At 47.7% G+C, this 18,699-nt stretch overlaps 1 protein-coding gene across 3 annotated transcripts in view; it reads right to left on the bottom strand.

Annotated features, from left to right (window-relative positions):
* Positions 1-18,699, bottom strand: part of LOC142580123 (protein O-mannosyl-transferase Tmtc3-like) — an 870,647-nt gene that overhangs the window by 40,239 nt on the left and 811,709 nt on the right. The window lies entirely within an intron of this gene.

Genomic DNA, 18,699 nt, shown 5'->3' with positions numbered 1-18,699 from the left:
ACAGGACATCCACTGAACGTCGAGATTTGGATGTCCTACTACAGACCTCCCAAGGATATCGCACATGGACCTTTTCCAGCATAAACATGAAATCCTCCAAGAGGCTTTGTCTTTGAGTTTCCTTGTAACAGAATTATGTTCTCTTGCATGTTCAAACAACAATATGAAGCTATCATGTTTTCAGCCCATGTGTACTTTATACTTTGCAAATTTTCTGATGCAGCTTATGCTGAAAAGTTCGGTCAATTCAATGAGCCACTTGTGCATAGCAGAAGACCTAGATGAACGAGGAGTATACTGCAATAGGATGGCTAAGTAGGATAGTTGGTGTTGCATTACAGTATCGAAACTTAGAGCACAACAAAAGACTAAAGATGAAGACTACCGACTTAGAAAGTAGTCTATAGCTATAGGTGCCATGTGTTGCCACTGTGAATACTCCTCTACATCCATTAATATTGCCAGGCGCATAACAGTTGGTTGTGTTGCAGGTTGCCGCTTCTGCGGTAGCTGAGGATGACGAAGTGAACTGGGTGTCGACAACGATGAAGACACACTCTCCGTGAAGGTGTCGGACGGAAACTGTGTGCTTCCATTAGATTAAGCTCAGTAGTTTTTGCCATATATATAATAACATGACTGGTGGAGGTGCTGGGTAAATTGTTCCATGCACTGTGACCTACAGGAAGCTTCCAACTTGGATCGCGACACCGGCGACGCTCACCTTTGGTGCAGCTGGCGACAGCTAGGGCTACCACCAGAACTGGACTCTTTCAGTAAAGTGTACAGAACCATGACAACCAATTCAATGGCCAGCCAGACTGGAGAGACCACCACTCCACCTGCTCCAAGGATTTTCAACATGCCATGAATGCCAAGGTCATTTCACAGTGATGCTTTCAAGGATGTAGAAGACTGGCTGGACCACCACAATCGAGTTGCCAGCATCAATGAATGGGATGACCACCGGAAGCTCTGGTATGTCTACTTCACCCTCGAAGACTCGGTGTACATCTGGTTTGAGAACCACGAAGCAAGTTTGGTGGCCTCGCAAGAATTTTGTGGCCAGCTGCACCATACTTACGGAAGTTCAGAACGGAAAGAGCAAGCAGAATGTGCTCTCAATTCCAGGAATTAGAGGCCAAATGAGAATGTCACCATGCTCGTTGAGGACATGTCGTGGCTATTCCGGCGAGCTGATCCCGGAATGATAGAAGAAAAGAAATTCCACTTGTTGATATGGGGCATGAACGAGCAGTTGTTCATAGGTCTAGTGCACAACCCACCATGTACCGTAGCCAAATTGCTCAATGACGCACAACGATGCAGCAACGATCGAGCATATGCTACGGCAGCAGTTGTTGCAGTATGAGCACCCAAGCAGCGTTACGTCTATCTCGTAGCTGCTGTTGACAGATCTATAAAGCATCCTCCTCCTCCGATATGCCTGCTGATCACCACCGATTCACTTTCCCAGCCGCATGCTATTGACTACAGAAGTGTTTCTGCAGACGTCCCCATTTAGGTCAACAACTACTCGGCCACTGCCTTTGTGGGCACTGGCGCCGATTATTCTGTTATGAGTGCCAGACTAGCCGCTCAACTGAGAAAAGTCACAACGCCAAGTCATGGACCAAGCCTCCGGAGAGCAGGCGGTCCTCTGTTGAAGCCAATTCGGAGATGCACCGCCAGGCTTCTAATCTGTAAGTCAACGTACATTGTCTTGTTTATCGTGTTGCACAAGTTCTCGCGGAAAGTCATCCCTGGGATGAATTTCCTTTGCCAGCACAGTGCTGCTATCGATCTTCGGGAGCTGATTACAATGCTTTCCGACAACTACACCCTGGTACTGCAAGATAGTAATGCACGCAAGACAGCACTGCATGTTGTTGATGACACTGTGACACTGCCGCAGCGAACTAGTATATGTCCACAACTGCTGAAAGCAACTGCGGCCATAATAGTAGTGGCATCACTGAAGGAAACCTGTCGGTGCTCTTGGCTCGGCAAGTCGGTGCCGCCCGCAGCATTATTCAACTGAACCGCAGGATGACTGAGCGTTTAGTGACAAACTTCAGTGGCGAGTACTCATCATCATCATCAGCCTGGCCCCCTGCTACGCTTCCCTTCTCTTCGAATCCAGTCCGTAACCCTCAATGACCATCGATTATCTTCCCTCCTCATTAAATGCCCTGCCCATGCCCCCCATTTCTTTTTCTTGATTTCAACTAAGATGCCATTAACTCGTGTTTGTTCCCTCACCCAATCTGCTCTCTTCTTATCCCTTAACATTACACCCACCATTCTTCTTTCCATAGCTCGTTGCGTCGTCCTCAATTTAAGTAGAACCCTTTTCGTAAGCCTCCAGGTTTCTGCCCCGTAGGTGACTACTGGTAAGACACAGCTGGTTATACACTTTTCTCTTGAGGGATAATGGCAACCTGCTTTTCATGATCTGAGAATGCCTGCCAAACGCACCCCAGCCCATTCTTATTCTTCTAATTATTTCAGTCTCATGATCTGGATTTGCGGTCACTACCTGCCCTAAGTAGATGTATTTCCTTACCACTTCCAGTGCCTCGCTACCTATCGTAAACTTCTGTTCTCTCCCGAGGCTGTTAAACATTACTTTAGTTTTCTGCAGATTAATTTTTAGACCCACCCTTCTGCTTTGCCTCTCCAGGTCAGTGAGCATGCATTGCAATTGGTCCCCTGAGTTACTAACCATATCATCAGCATGTCAGCAGCACATTAGCATATCAATATCATCAGCGAATCGCAAGTTACTAAGGTATTCTCCATTAACTTTTATCCCCAATTCTTCCCAATCCAGGTCTCTGAATACCTCCTGTAAACAAGCTGTGAATAGCATTGGAATAGCTGTGAATAGCTTTTTAATTGGGATTTTGTTGCTTTTTTTATGGAGGACTACAGTGGCTGTGGAGCCACTATAGATATCTTTCAGTATTTTTACATACGGCTCGTCTACACCCCGATTCTATAATGCCTGCATGACTGCTGAGGTTTCGACTGAATCAAACACTTTCTCGTAATCAATGAAAGCTATATATGAGGGTTGGCTATATTCCACACATATCACCTGATTGAAAGTGTGAATATGGTCTATTGTTGAGTAGCCTTTACAAAATCCTGCCTGGTCTAAGGACTTCTGTCAACGAGAAGTCTTTAGATTTCTGTTTGACAGAAGTCTAAGGTGTTTCTGATTCTATTTTCAACTACCTTAGTAAATACTTTGAAGGCACCAGACGGTAAGCTGATCGGTCTATAACTTTTCAAGTCTTTGGCATCCCCTTTTTTATGGATTAGGATTATGTTAGCGTTCTTCCAAGGTTTCGGTACACTCGAGGTCATGAGGGATTGCGTATACAGGGTGGCCAGTTTTCTCTAGAACAATCTGCCCACCATCTTTCAACAAATCTGCTGTTACCTGATCCTCCCCAGCTGCCTTCCCCCTTTGCATAGCTCCCAAAGCTTTCTTTACTTCTTCCGGCATTACTTGTGGGATTTCAAATTCCTCTAGACTATCCTCTCTTCCATTATCGTTGTGGGTGCTACAGGTACTGTATAAATCTCTATAGAACTCCTCAGCTACTTGAACTATCGCATCCATATTAGTAATGATATTGCCTGCTTTGTCTCGTAGTGCATACATCTGTTTCTTACCTATTCCTAGTTTTTTCTTCGCTGCTTTTAGGCTTCCTTCGTTCCTGAGAGCATGCTCAATTCTATATCCATATTATACTTCCTTATGTCAGCTGTCTTACGCTTATTGATTAACTTGGAAAGTTCTGCCAGTTCTATTCTAGCTGTAGAGTTAGAGGCTTTCATACATTGGCGTTTCTTGATCAGATCTTTCGTCTCCTGCGATAGCTTACTGGTATCCTGTATAATGGACTTACCACCAACTTATATTGCACACTCCTTAATGATGCCTACGAGAGTGTCGTTCATTGCTTCAACACTGATGTCCTCTTCCTGAGTTAAAGCCGAATACCGAACACCTCGCAAAGCAAATAGCCATTGCTCAGTTTGAAGACATTGGGGATGCAATGGGTTCTACGGTTGTTGAGCTGTCTGCAGCACACAAGAGTGACACCGTGGTTGTCATTACAGTCGATGTAAATCCTGAGCTCTCAACCACACAGAAAGAGCAAATAGGAAGTATTTTATACATGTTGAGTGACTGTTTTGTATCCACGTCAAAAGTAACACAGACCCCCATCGTGAAGCACCGTATTAAAAAGGGCCCGACCCAATGCCCCGTGCATCAGCATGCCTACTGATTGTCACAAAAGGAGCAAGAGGTGATTCATTGTCAAGTGAAGCAAACGCTTGACGACGACGTAATGGAGCCCTCAACCAGGCCATGGACATCACCCCTTCTACTTGTGAAGAAGGATGGCACTCTTCGATTTTGTGCGGATTACCACAAACTGAAAAAGGTGATGAAAAAACATCTCTGCTATCTTCCCCGCATAGATGGCTCTCTAGATTGTCTTCGACACATCCGATACTTCTCCTCGATGGGTTTACACAGCGAATACTGGAAGATGTAATTTTATGAATGAGATCGAGAAAAGACTGCGTTCGTAATTTCTGACAGCCTGTATGAATTTAAAATTAAATTAAAATATAGGGTTTTATGTGCCAAAATCCCTTTCTGATTATGAGGCATGCCGTAGTGGAGTACACGACATGACAAGAACTTTATTTGAGTCCTGAAGGACTGAGATCTTGGGGAGCCAAAGCCGAAGGCTCCCGCAGATCAAGTTGGTGGCCCCGCCCACGATAGGACCGGGAGATAAAGTCCCGCCACAATGTCGTGGGCCCTCTGGACAGCCTGGAGTTGAATGTGGAGATTGCGGCTCTTGAGAGATTCCTGCCTTTGTTCTTTCGTGATGGGTGGAGAGGCGTTAAGGGCTGGGCACAGCCAGAGCATGTGTTAAAAAGAGCATGAGTCATGACCAAATTCGGGCCACGACTGTGAGTGGTCAGCATCTATCCTGTTAAGGGACCGAGGAATGGGATACGAATGGGTTTGCAGAAGTCTGAGTGTGCTAGCCTGAGGTTTGTTCAATTTAGGGTGAGGGGGCGGAAATGTCCTCCTGCCCAGTCGATAATGGGAAACAATTTCGTGGAAAGTACATAATGGATCTTTGTGGATGTTGACCTTGTTCCAAGCCTGGTTACCCCCAACAGCACGGTATGTGAAATCGCGCGCTCTCCGGTGGGCCTGCTCGTTAGAATTACAACCAAACGGGTTAATCGAGCTATCTAGATGGGCTGGGAACCACAAGATGTGGTATCCTCCTTCGCTGCTCTCCATAGTCCTTTGAAGTGCTTTGTTCACAATATGGTTCACCTGTTCAGACACGAGGGCGGAAGAGAAGGATCTAACCGTGGTGCGCGAGTCCAAGAAGACGATAGCGGGAACTTTTGAGCTGTGAAAAGCCAGAGCGATCGCTGCTTCGTCCGCCACATGGGCAAGCTTCGTATAAACAAAGGCTGCATTGACCAGGTTGCCCCCCGCGTCTAACACCAGGACAGCGACCTTATCCCCACTGTCATACCTGTCAGCATCGACAAACCGGGCATCTAGTTTCTGTTGATTGATCTTTTTAAGGATGGAGTTGGCTCTCGCAAATCTTTTACCCTCGTTATGTACTGGGTGGATGTTTCGCGGGGCAGGGTCAACCATTATGCGAATTCTGGTTTCTCGGGTCAAGCTAACTTTGGTCGCCAGTTCATGTCTGGGTTGGATTCTCACTTCTTCTAACAACTTGATCACTGGCTTAGTGGATGAAAGTCTTATTATTTGAGCCACTGTATCAGCATCTATTAGCTCATTGATGGTGTTATGGAGTACCAGCTCCAGCAGCTTCTCAGTGCTTGTGGACTGCGGAAGGCCGAACACACGCTTGAGGCCGGTTCTGATCAGAGAACCAAGCTTGACCTTTTCCGCTTTACCCCAACTAACGTACAACGTGATGTAGCTAACATGACTCAGGAAGAATGACTGATAAGCTCTGAGCAAATTGTCCTCTCTGAGAACGCCTCTTCATTTAAGCAACACTTAGAGCGACTTCAGTTCTGGATGCCAAGTTTGGCCATAGTTCCTCGGTGTGCGATCAACAATTTCGCTGGCTAATCCGCCGCCTGAAGTGTTTTTTTGTTGAACCAATTGCACATGTAATTTTTTTTCACTCCCACTCTCTGTAATGCCATCTGGCCTTGAGAGTACTTGAAATACAGGAATAGTGAGGACACAGTAGCTACTATCAGGAGCGTAGGCACACTGACCACACAGGTCTGCCTTTTACTGTGCATGGATGGATGGATGGATGGATGGATGTTATGAGCGTCCCCTTAGGAACGGGGTGGTGGGTTGTGCCACCAAGCTCTTGCTATTATACTGCCTAATGTCCTACCTAGGTTAAACGATAAAAAAAGAAGAAAAAAAAACCCCCATCAACTACCACACCCAAATTTTCTGATCCTCTATTTCGAACTGTGCTTTTGTACGTCTCCGTTTTTTAATCGTTTCCCTACTTTTCTTCCACCAATCCTCCGATCGCCTCTTAATAGTCCTTACTGCGGACATGTTTACTTTTCCAGTGCTCTCGCTGAACCCAAGGCAAATCGACATCTGGGTACACGTCTTCGCATTCTAATCAAACATGCTACGTCGTTTCCCTAGCTTTACAGCAGCAAGCACATGCTTCTTCTTCCGTCTTATATCTCGCTTTATAGGTGCGTGTTCGTAGGCATCCCTATCTCGCTTCGAAAAGTAATGAGCTTCCCTTTGAGCTATCATAATTTGTTTCTTTCCTGATTTCGTATTTTCCTCTTAAGTAGTTACTCATGGCAGGTTTTCTTTCCATTGCCGCCAGCCATGAGATTATTTTGGCCTCTCCAACTTTCCGCTTGACCTTCTTTGTTGCTGTGTTACCCACTCTACAGGCCGCATACTTGCTGGTAAGCTTCCTAGTTCTTTTCCTCCACTGTGAATCAATGTTTATCCTGTACATATACCTGAACACTCTCCCAGCCCATTTACTTTCTTCCATATTCCTCAGCCGTTCTTCATACTAAATTTTACTGCGAGCTTCCCTCACTTCAAAACTAGTCCAGCCCATATCACCCTGCACAGCTTCATTTGTAGTCTTCCCGTGAGCGCCCAAAGCGAGGCGACCCACTGACCTCTGGTTCCCATCGAGTCCTGATTGTACCCCTGATTTAAAGCAAACAACCACATTTCCAAAAGTAGGTCCTGGAACCATTGCACCTTTCCACATACCTCGAAGGACCTCGTACCTATTGTATCCCCATAGCGCTCTGTGCTGCATTATGGCTGAATTTCTCGTCCCCTTCACTATTATTGTTTTTTCCTGTGTTTCCGTATATCTATTGCCTTCATTTATCCATATACCAAAGTATTTATATTCTGTTACTCGAGGCATTTCCTGGCCCTGTATCTCCACTGTCTGTTCACTGTTTTCATTGAATACCATAACACCTCATTTTCTAACACTAAATTTCAAACCTAAATTGTTGCCTTCTTGTCCACAGATATTAGCCAGACGTTGCAAATCACTTTGCTTGTTAGCTAGCAACACAATGTCGTCCGCATAAAATAAACCTGGGAGCTGCTGCTCTAGTACTGTACCCGCCTGTTTGTATGAGAGATTAAACCCGATATTACTTCCTTCTAGCGCCCTCTCCATCCTCACCATGTACATCATAAACAGCAGCAGGGATAAAAGGCACCCCTGCATAAGTCCCTTGTTGATACGAACTTTCTCCTCGCTGCTCATCCCTTCCCATTCAACGCAAACGGTATGTTCTAGGTAAATCTCTCTCAAAAGCTGTAGACAATCGTCACCTAAACCCTCCCCTTCCAGAATATCCCACGAAATGTTGCGGTCTACGTTGTCGTATGCTCCTGTAATGTCTAAAAAGGCCACATACAACCGTCTGCTTTCTACTTTTGATATTTCAACACACTGAGTCAGAACAAATGAGTTATCATCTAAACGCCTACCTATTAGGAAGCCACTCTGAAGCTCTCCCAAAATGCCATTATTCTCTGCCCATGCTTGAAGCTTTAATTTGATTGCCTGCATTGCTAGCCTGTATGTTACCAATGTAATGGAGTTCAGTACGAGCATGGATGGATGGATGGAAGGTAGGAGCGCCCCCTTTGAAACGGGGTGATGGCAGTTGCCACCATGCTCAGCTTTTTATTTTGCCTTTTATATTTATTTACCTGGGCTGTGTGTAATTAAAATTCGCCATTTTCTTTCAATACATCTTGCTACACTTTTAACCTTATGTCACGTCTCTGCTTTTGAGCCACGAATCTTCCAATCACCTTTTGCTAATTTCCACCGCAGATTTATTTACATGACTATTGTTATCTATAAACCCTAGGGCCTCGGGAACCGTGACTCTGCCCGCATCGAAATCGGGATGGATACCATCACATTTTAGTATGAGGTGTTCTATTGTTTCTACAGATTTACCACACACAGTACATGTGCCAGCTTCTTCGTTAAATTTCTTTTTACAGCTGCGCGCTCTAAGAGATCCTGACCTAGCCTCAAAAAGAAGGGCATTGCCTCTTGGATTATCATAAAATGCTTCCTTCCTGATTTGCTGTTTCCAGTATCGATATAGTTCCACACCATGCTTCTTTTCCATTGAATTTATTTAATTTTTACCGTCCCCGTTTTTAACCAGTCGTTTAATGCTCTGTCTGTCTCCGTCCTCGTGTCTGGCATACTTACTGGTTAGCTTCCTAGTTCTTTTCCGCCATTGTGAGTCAGCGCTCTTTCTGTATAGGTATTTAAACACCTTAGCAGCCCACCTGTTATCTAATTTCCTCAGGCGTTTTTTTGTATAAGATTTTACTCTAAGCTTCCCGTGCTTCAAACAATGGCCAGCCCATATCCCCCTGTACTGCTTCGTTTGTGGTTTTACCGTGGGCACCTAGTGCTAATCTTCCCACACCTTTCTGATTTACTTCTAGTCTCGACTGAACCTTCTTCCTTAAACACAGGACCGCATTTCCGAAAGTAAGCCCCGGCACCATTACTCCCTTCCAAGTACCTCTCAGTACCTCATACCTGTTGTACCCCCACAATGCCCTATGTTTCATTATCCTGGCATCTCTTCGCCCTTTTGCTATGAGAGACTGTTCATGCTTTTCCGTGTACATCTGCCCTTTATTTATCCATACCCTGAGATATTTGGATTCGGCCACTCGGGGTATTACATGGCCTTGTATTGTAAGCTCCTGATCAGTTGTATCGTTGAAAAACATCCCACCGGACTTAGCTGCACTAAAACTGAAACCTACACTGTCTCCTTCATCTCCACAGTAATTAACCACAGTTTGCAAATCTTCCTGGCTATCTGCTAACAGTACGATATCGTCCGCATACATTAAACCCGGTAGTCGTTGCTCAACAACCTTTCCACCTAATCTGTACGACAGATTATACCCTAGATTGTTTCGTTGTAACCTTCTTTCCATACTTATCATATAAAGCATGAACAGCAGCGGTGATAGAGGACAACCTTGCCTTAATCCTTTGTGTACCTCGACAGTTGTCGTACTCTTAATTCCTTCCCATGTTATTTCAACATTATTTTCTCGATATATTTCCTGTAGAAAATCAATTACCTCGTGACCGATACCTTCATCTTTTATTGTGTTCCACAGGAGTTCCCTGTTCACATTGTCGTATGCACCGCTTATGTCCAGGAAGGCTAAATGCAGAGGTATATTTTCCGCCTTATCTATTTCTATGCACTGGGTAAGCACGAACAGGCTATCATCTAAGCGCCTACAACTTCTGAGCCCGTTGTTGCAAATGGGTCGCAAGCCCCAAGGGTAGCGTTGGCCTGGCAGCCCTGGGCACAGCTGCAAGCATTCGAAGGTCCTGGCAAAGGATGAGTCGACTGCTAACAGGACAACTTGTTTATTCTAGCATTGCAAAAGAGCGGCCGGTCAGGTCGACCGAAGTGGAGAAACGGGAGACCACGTTACTCGACTGAATAAATCGAAGCTTCTCTCTTGGCGTCCGGGGGCAGCTGCTTTTACACTATCGGAGTCGAGGGCAAGAAGGAACGGCTCGGAAGAGGTGCACGTGACGGCGGCGCACGGACACGTTGTGACAAGAAGTGACGTATCCGCCGGGCCGGCGCCGGTCAGACCTCCTCGCTTCACAGTTGGGGAGCTCCTCTCCCCGGCTGCCGCGCTTTGACAAGCAGGGGCACCAACATGCACGCGCGCACACACACACACACACACACACACACACACACACACACACACAGACACACACACACACACACACACATTCAGACATGTGGCATTGAAACATGCTGGGACGCGCTTAGCAGGAGGTGTTGGGGCAGCGCTGAACTGGCCAAAATATCCACCGCTGTGAACGAAGCCCCGGCGTCCGTTGCATCCGCGCCGGCTATACTGCACGTCAGAGGCGAAACGTAACAGACCGCCCCGCCGGGAGAAGGAGATCCCGATGGTCAGGGGACTGCATCCGCTGTCCGGAGGGATGTCGCTCGATGATGCTCATAACCGAAGTGGGTCGTCCCTCGGCGTTTCTTGAGTGCAGCGCACAGAGAAGGCCTCGTTCTCACGTTCAGGTTCACACAGGACACTGCAAAGTGACTTCGGGAGAGTTGCCATTTTTTTTCTCGTTCCCAGCAAGCGTTAGAACTACGCCGAAACTCAACCGCTCAGTCAGCGAGCACGACACAACCCTCACTAAGCCATGCCAGGCTCTTCCCCCTTTTTACTACTGCCTAGTTCCTTACAGTAGTCTAGCAGACCTCAGAACGCGTCCACAAATTGGAAAATTGCACTAGACAGCACGTCATGACTTTGAAACACTAAACAAAAGCAATATGTTAAAAATCCTGCCTCAGGAAGAAAAACATCAGTAACAAACAACTTTGAGGCTGATTCCTACGTTAGGGGCCTCGACTTAAGCCATCGGCGTTACCGTTGAGACTCCCCTTTTTGTAACGCACCTTAAAGGAATATTGTTGCAAAGCGAGGCTCCAGCGCAGGAGGCGGCCATTTTTGGAAGAGATGGTCTGCAGCCATTGGAGAGGGCAGTGATCCGTCTCAATGATAAACCTCGAGCCGGCTAGGTAGCATGACAATTTCTGAACGGCCCACACGAGACATGCACACTCTTTCTCGGTGGTGCTGTACACCTGCTCACGACTGGTCAGCTTACGACTAGCATACAGGACGGGGTGTTCCACTTCTCCATTTTCCCGTTGGCACAGTACAACGCCCATGCCTCGCTCACTAGCATTGCACTGAGCAACGAACCCTTTTGTGTAGTCTGGCGATCGTAGCATAGGCTGGCTTGTTAGGGCGCTCTTTAGGGCGCTAAAAGCTCTTTCCCTTGTCTCGTCCCAGACGACTGTTTGGGGCTCTGTTTTTCTTAGAGCATCCGTCAGGGTAGCCACGATATCAGAGTACCTGGGGATGTACCTCTGATAGTAGCCGTCGACACCTAAGAACGACCGAATATCGGTCTTCGTGCGCGGTTGCAGGAAGTCTCACACAGCGGCCACCTTTATTTCAGAGGGCGGCGACGACCCCGTCCAATCACGTGACCAAGGTAGACAACCTCGGCCTGTGCTAACTGGCACTTGGGAGCCTTGACTGTCAAGCCCGCTTCGCGCAGGCGGGTTAGCACTGCCCGCAAGTGCGCCATATGCTCAGACCAGGATGTGGAGAATATCGCTACGTCGTCTAAATACGGTAAAGCGAATTCTTCCTGTCCCCGCAACACTTTGTCCATGAGGCTTGAAAAGCAGTATGGCGCGTTCTTCAAACCAAAACTCAAAACTTTAGGACGGAATGTTCCCATTGGGGAAATGAACGCCGCATACCTACTAGCCTATTCTGTAAGTGGAACCTGCCAATAACCCCTGACAACATCTAGGGTGGAAATAAACTGAGCGCTACTCAAGGCGCTCCTCGATGTTAGGGATCAGATAAATTTGATCCTTAGTGATGGAATTAAGCCTGTGGTAATCGATGCAAGGACGAGGTTCCTTGCCCGGTACCTCAACTAAAATCAAAGGGGAGGTATAATCACTCTCACCCACCTCAATAACACCGAGCTGTAGCATTTTCTTTACCTCAGCCTCTATAATATTGCGCTGGCGGGGTGGCACCCGGTACGCCTTGGATCGCACTGGCTCTGGGGAGGTAAGTTCTATCTCATGAGTAAGGACAGAAGTCCTACCAGGCCTCATCATACACACCACTGCTTCCCGGTGTCTACATGTATAGGGTTTGAGCAGATTACAGTGGTAAACTTGCTGTGCTTTCCGTTTTCCTCGCAGACTCATCACGTAGTTAACGTCCGACAGTTTTTGAACAACCCGTGCTGGGCCCTCCCACTGCACGTCGAGTTTGTTTTTTAGCAATGTGCGCAATATCATTACCTCATCACCCACCTCAAAACGACAGGCCCTGGCTGTCCGATCATAATAAACCTTTGCCCTCTGCTGGGCCTTTGCCATTGCTTCACCTGACAACTCCTGTGCCCTTCTTAAGCGTTCGAGGAGCCTAAGCACGTACTCCACCACGACTGGGTCGTCGCCCCTGCCTTCCCGCGAGTCTCGAAGCATGCGAAGCGGAGACTGCAGCGAGCGACCGTACACCAGCTCAGCTGGCGAAAACCCCGTAGCCGCATGCGGCGCGGTCTTTAATGCAAACATCACCCCAGGGAGACACAGCTCCCAGTCAGTTTGTTGTTCAAAACACAATGCTCTCAACGCGCGCTTCATGACGGAGTGGAGCTTCTCAACGGAATTCGACTGTGGGTGGTACACTGAGCTGTGTAACAGCTTTACCTCGCACCTTTCGAGAAAGGCTGTCGTCAAAGCGCGAGTAAACACTGTGCCCTGATCTGACTGGATTGCCGCAGGAAAACGAACTCGCGCAAATATGGACTGTAGCGCATTGACTATCTCAACTGAGCTGAGTTCTTTAGGCGGCACTGCTTCAGGGAACTTTGTCGCTGGGCAGATCACAGTCAAAATGTGTCTGTACCCCGTGGTTGTTACCAGCAGAGGTCCCACTGTATCAATAACGAGCCATCTAAAAAGCTCCGTAGTGATAGGTACCAACTTCAACGGCACCCTCGATTTGTCCCCTGGTTTGCCCACCCGCTGACATGTGTCACATGTCCTCACAAAGTGTTCTGCGTCACGAAAACACCCTGGCCAATAGTACTCTTGCAAAAGACAGTCCTTAGTCTTAACTCCTAGGTGTCCGGACCACGAACCCCCATACGACAAGCGCAACAGATCCTGACGGTAGCACTGAGGCACGATCAGCTGATCGAACTCCACTCCCCTGCAGTCTGGATACTTCCGGTACAGGACCCCACTTCTTTCCACAAAACGAGCATTTTTCTTGGTGATACCTTCCTTGACAATGCAGCGCATGTTTTCTAGGCTGCCATCCTTTTTTTGCTCGGCTATCAAAGCCGACCGGCTGACTTTTAGCAACCTATTAAGTCCATCTGACGTAGGCGCGATGAGCAAATCTGCAGATAGCTCTTGTAACTTTCCCGTGTCGGGCATTTCCTCTCCAGTATCTGGTGCCTTCAACGCTACAGGCTCAATTTTATTCAGTTCGGACATGCTCTGAATATCAGCTTGCTGCACCTCTGACCCTTTCTCATTGTTCGACAACGTCGGCCCCGAAACTACCACCTTTACAGCGAGCTCCAGAACTCTCGATCTGGTTAAGGCCTGAACGCTAGCCTCATGAAACAAAAGCCCCTTCTCGCGCAGGAGGTGATCGGACCTGTTCGAAAATAGGTACGGGTACTGGGGGGGGGGGGGCAGCATAGATGACACGGCAGCCTCCGTCTCAAGTGCTCCGAAAGGTCCTTCAATAAGCACTTTTGCTACGCAGACACATGCTATGAGCTTCCATGGCTTGCTTGATCCATGCGCACTCGCCCGTGAACATATCGGGTTCTATGTAAGAGGGGTGAACTACATCCATTGTAGCTGCGGAATCACGAAGCACTCGGTAATCTTTCCCATTCACGAGGAGGTCTCGCATGTAAGGCTCGAGAAGCTTCATGTTCTCATCAGTGCTGCATAATGACAAAAACACGACTTTTGTTTTTGTTTCTGAACACTGCGCCGAAAAGTGACTCGGCTTCTGGCATGTATAACATGCGCGCTTGCCTCGTCTCGAACCACTTTCTGCGTTCGGCTTCGGCTGCCGCCGTCTCCTTATGTTCGGTCGGACTGCTTTCACTCGCATCCACACTACGTGCGTCTCCCCTTGCTCTCATGGGCGTGAACTTCGGCCTCTCAAACTTGGAGCCAAATTCACCCTTTTGACCGTCCTTAGCTCTGCGAGCCCGACGCATCACAATCTCCTCGGCTAGCTTGGCGGCTTTGGCCACCGTACTAACGTCTGGCCTATCCAAGACCCAGTACCGCACGTTCTCAGGTAACCGACTATAAAACTGTTCCAGCCCGAAACACTGCAGAACTTTCTCGTGGTCACCAAATGCTTTCTCTTCTTTGAGCCACTCCTGCATGCTTGACATAAGCCTGTAGGCAAACTCTGTATATGACTCACTTCTGCCTTTCTCATTTTCCCGAAACTTCCGACGAAACGCCTCCGCTGACAGCCTGTACTTTTTTAGCAGACTCAATTTCACTTGGTCGAAATCCTCTGCCTCCTCTCTCTTCAAGCGAGCGACTACGTTGGCTGCCTCGCCGGGTAACAAAGTGAGAAAGCGCTGTGGCCACGTTTCCCAAGAGAACCCCTGCTTCTCGCACGTTCGCTCAAAGTTAACCAGGAACAAACCAATGTCCTCTCCAAGCTTAAACGGCCGCATCACGTCAGTCATTTTGAACGATACTCGTTCTCCTGCACCGTGTGCCTGACTTCCATTACGAGCGCGTTCTATCTCTACCTCGAGACGCTTCATTTCCAAAGCGTGTTGACGGTCGTGCTCCTCTTTCTCTTTCTCTTTTTGCTCTTTACGTTCGCGCTCCTCTTTCTCTTCTTGCTCGTTAAGTTCGCGCTCCTCTTTCTCTTTTTGCTCTTTACGTTCGCGCTCCTGTCTTTTTGCCGTCTCACTCTCCTCAATGGTCTCAAGGCATTCCGACAGCTCGTCATCCTCAGCTTCTAACTCAAGAATAGCCCTTAGCAGTTCTGGCTTTCTGAGTTTGTCTGAGACATCCAGACCCAACTCTCTTGCAAACTCCAGCAATTTCAGTTTGCGCAACGACTTCCAATCCATGGCTGCTCTGAATGCTGCTTTCTCTACTGCCTACTATTGTCTTGCCGCAAACTAACCCGGCAGCAACGACAACCACAATCACCAGCTCTGTTTCTGACACTAACAAAAGCCTGGCAAAACTCAGAAGAAGAAAGTCCCGCACTCACCAAACCTCGCAGCCAAGAATTCAGTGCAGTCGTTCCGCTGCAGGCAACCAGTCATCACACAGGGCTCGTTGCACTGCTCCTGGATGGTCGTTGTGCTGCTCAGCATACAGTCGACCGCATATCTTCGCTGCTGGCCTCCATTGTCACGATCTCACCGCTGGCAACCTGTTGTTGCAAATGGGTCGCAAGCCCCAAGGGTAGCGTTGGCCTGGCGGCCTCGGGCACAGCTGGAAGCATCCGAAGGCCCTGGCAAAGCATGAGTCGACTGCTAACAGAACAACTTGTTTATTCTAGCATCGCAAAAGAGCGGCCTGTCTGGTCAACCGAAGTGGAGAAACGGGAGACCACGTTACTCGACTGAATAAATCGAAGATTCTCTCTTGGCGTCCGGGGGCAGCTGCTTTTATACTCTCGGAGTCGAGGGCAAGAAGGAACGGCTCGGAAGAGGCGCACGTGACGGCGGCGCACGGACACATTGTGACAAGAAGTGACGTATCCGCCGGGCAGGCGCCGGTCAGACCTCCTCGCTTCACAGTTGGGGAGCTCCTCTCCCCGGCTGCTGCGCTTTGACAAGCGTGGGCACCAACATGCACACACACACACACAAAGACACGTGGCATCGAAACATGCCTGGACATGCTTAGCAGGAGGCGTTGGGACAACGCTGAACTGGCCAAAATGTCCGCCGCTGTGAACGAAGCCCCGGCGTCCGTTGCATCCGCGACGACTATACCGCGCGTCAGAGGCTGAACGTAACACCGTTCTGAAGTTCTCCGAGTATTCTATTACTTTCTACCCATGACTGCATTTTTAATTTCACCGCCTGCATCGCCAACCTATATATAACTGATGTTATCGTAATTCGTCGGAAGGATTTTATGTTCTTCTTATCACCTGTCCCTTTTTAATCAAATTCATTTTACTCTGTTTCCAGCTGTGCGGAATTTGCTTATTTTTTATGACTGCCTCCAATGCTTTTATCATCGTTTCCTTGCTTCTTGGACCAAGTTCATTATTTACTTGATTGGAATTTCGTTTATCCCTGTGGACGTGCATTTCGGAACATTTGCTTCCGCCTTTTTCCATTAAGAGTGGTCAGTTCTAAGCTGTTTTCGATTGTGCTATCCTCTGTTGCCCCCTCATTTGGGGCGATTACCCTATCGGCTTTCCTAAATGACTCAGCTATAACTGAACCAATGTAGTTCACAGCGCCAACTCCCTCTAAACATTTTCCCTCGGCATCGTGAATCTGTTCCTGCTTTCTGTGGTTGACTTTACCCAGCCAGCTTACATGGTTCCAGAATTTTAATTCTTGACCCCCCCCCCCCCCCCCTTTATTTGCACCGCGAACTTCAGCCAGCCAGCGATCAGAGGACTGCTTTATTTAAGCTTGGACAAGGACCTGCACTTGTTGTTTTTTTGTCGATAAGATTCCAATTTTCGGCCTATTTCCTCTTCAGATAACTGCGCCCCCTTTGCCTCTCTGTGTTCCCGTGATGCCAACCGTCGTTGTTCGATGGCCTCCCTTATTTCCTTATTCCACCAACTTCGTGGCTTCCTCTTTCCTCTCCAGCAGGTTACGCACTCCTTTTTCTTCTTTTATTTTTGTACTAATGAGTAGTTGTAACTGATTATATTCCCACCTTTCCATGGGATGTTTCTCGATTGTTTCTTCTATGCCGGCCGCTATTTGCGCTATTTGTTCGTCATTTAATTTTGCATACTCTTTTTGACTTCCCTGCATTTCTCTTTTGAGCAGGGCTCCCAACTGTAGACTAATACGCTTATGATCACTTCCGAGGCTGTACTTCCCCTCTTCGTCTATTTCCATTATTGCGAGCTTGCTATACAACCCCTGTGACATTAAGCAGTAATCAATGGTCGTTTGTCCGTTACGGGACTCCCCCGTGATTTGTCCCTCACACTTAGTTTCTGTATTTACTATAACTAGGTTGTGTCACTCACAGAATTCTAGCATCAACCTCCCATTACAATCTGTGTATCCATCCGGATCCTCGATGTGGCCATTCATGTCACCCAGCAGACAAATATCGGCACCTTCTCCAAACTGCTTTATCGTCATCGAGACCCTTCACTAGATCCTTGTTCTCTTGCCTGCATTTGTCCCCTGTCCGTAAATAAACTACTCCTAGCCATGTCTTTTTACCGGCAATTGTACCTGATACCCCAGACATGTTCTTTGCAAGTTGACTTTATTCTTTGCCAATTTGTTCCTTGGTGTATCAGCATACCTACTCCTCTTCCCTTCCTCTCCGTTGTTGTTCTGTTGCTCCCTTCCCAGACGTGGCCTTCAATAAACGGTGGGTCTTTTAGATCCCAGAGATGTGTTTCGCATAGCGCGTATACACCTACTTATTTTTTTAACTGCTCTTCTATTTCTAACAACTTCGCTCTCTTTGTACTGCCTTGCATGTTTATGTACCTGATCCTGGTGTTAAATAAATTTTTTTGTAGTTTTCTTCCTGGACCTCCTAGTTGCCATTTTATTGGCGTCAGCCTCTATTGTTGCACTTTCTACACTGTTTCTATCTACCCCTACGCCCTGAGGCGCAGTGGACCCCCTAAAAAAGCTACTGCCCGACCTGCCAGGCGCCAGCCGATCTCGGCTCCTAGCCTTCCATTAAAGTGAATGCCATCTCGTGTAACGCCTCCGCCAAAGCCTGCTCTATGCACTTCTCTGTTTATGTCTGCCACTTCAAATCCTTTCGCCTGGCTTAGCTTTCTTATCTCACGATTAACAGCCACAACGTCCTTGGCAATTTCTCCGTTGCGTCCTTGCACCTCCGGCACTGTGCATACCATGATATGGACTTGCTGTGCTATCGCCCTTAAATCGTCAACTCCCTCCACTAATCTTTCCACTACTTTTGCAGCTTCACCATTCAATACATTATTTAGCCCCACCGCTACCACTACCAAATTGCGCTCTTCAACATTCTCAGAAAGCTCGCTTTTTGTTTCTCTCAGTACTGCGTACATTGTCCTGTCTGGCAACGCCCCCACTGCTGCCCGCTTATCACCCTTTGCACGCTCCATTATAGTTCTTTTGCACCTACCCATACTTGAGTCACCACCGATAAGCACTAGGGCATTCCCTCCCTTCCTCCTAACTTCCAGATTATGCTGCCTCTTATCATTGGCTATGAGCTCATTCCTTGGGGTTAGCTTGTTCCCCT

This window comes from Dermacentor variabilis, chromosome 4, assembly GCF_050947875.1.
Source record: "Dermacentor variabilis isolate Ectoservices chromosome 4, ASM5094787v1, whole genome shotgun sequence".
Taxonomy (NCBI): Eukaryota; Metazoa; Arthropoda; class Arachnida; order Ixodida; family Ixodidae; genus Dermacentor; species Dermacentor variabilis.
This window is presented reverse-complemented; position numbering and strand designations above follow the sequence as displayed.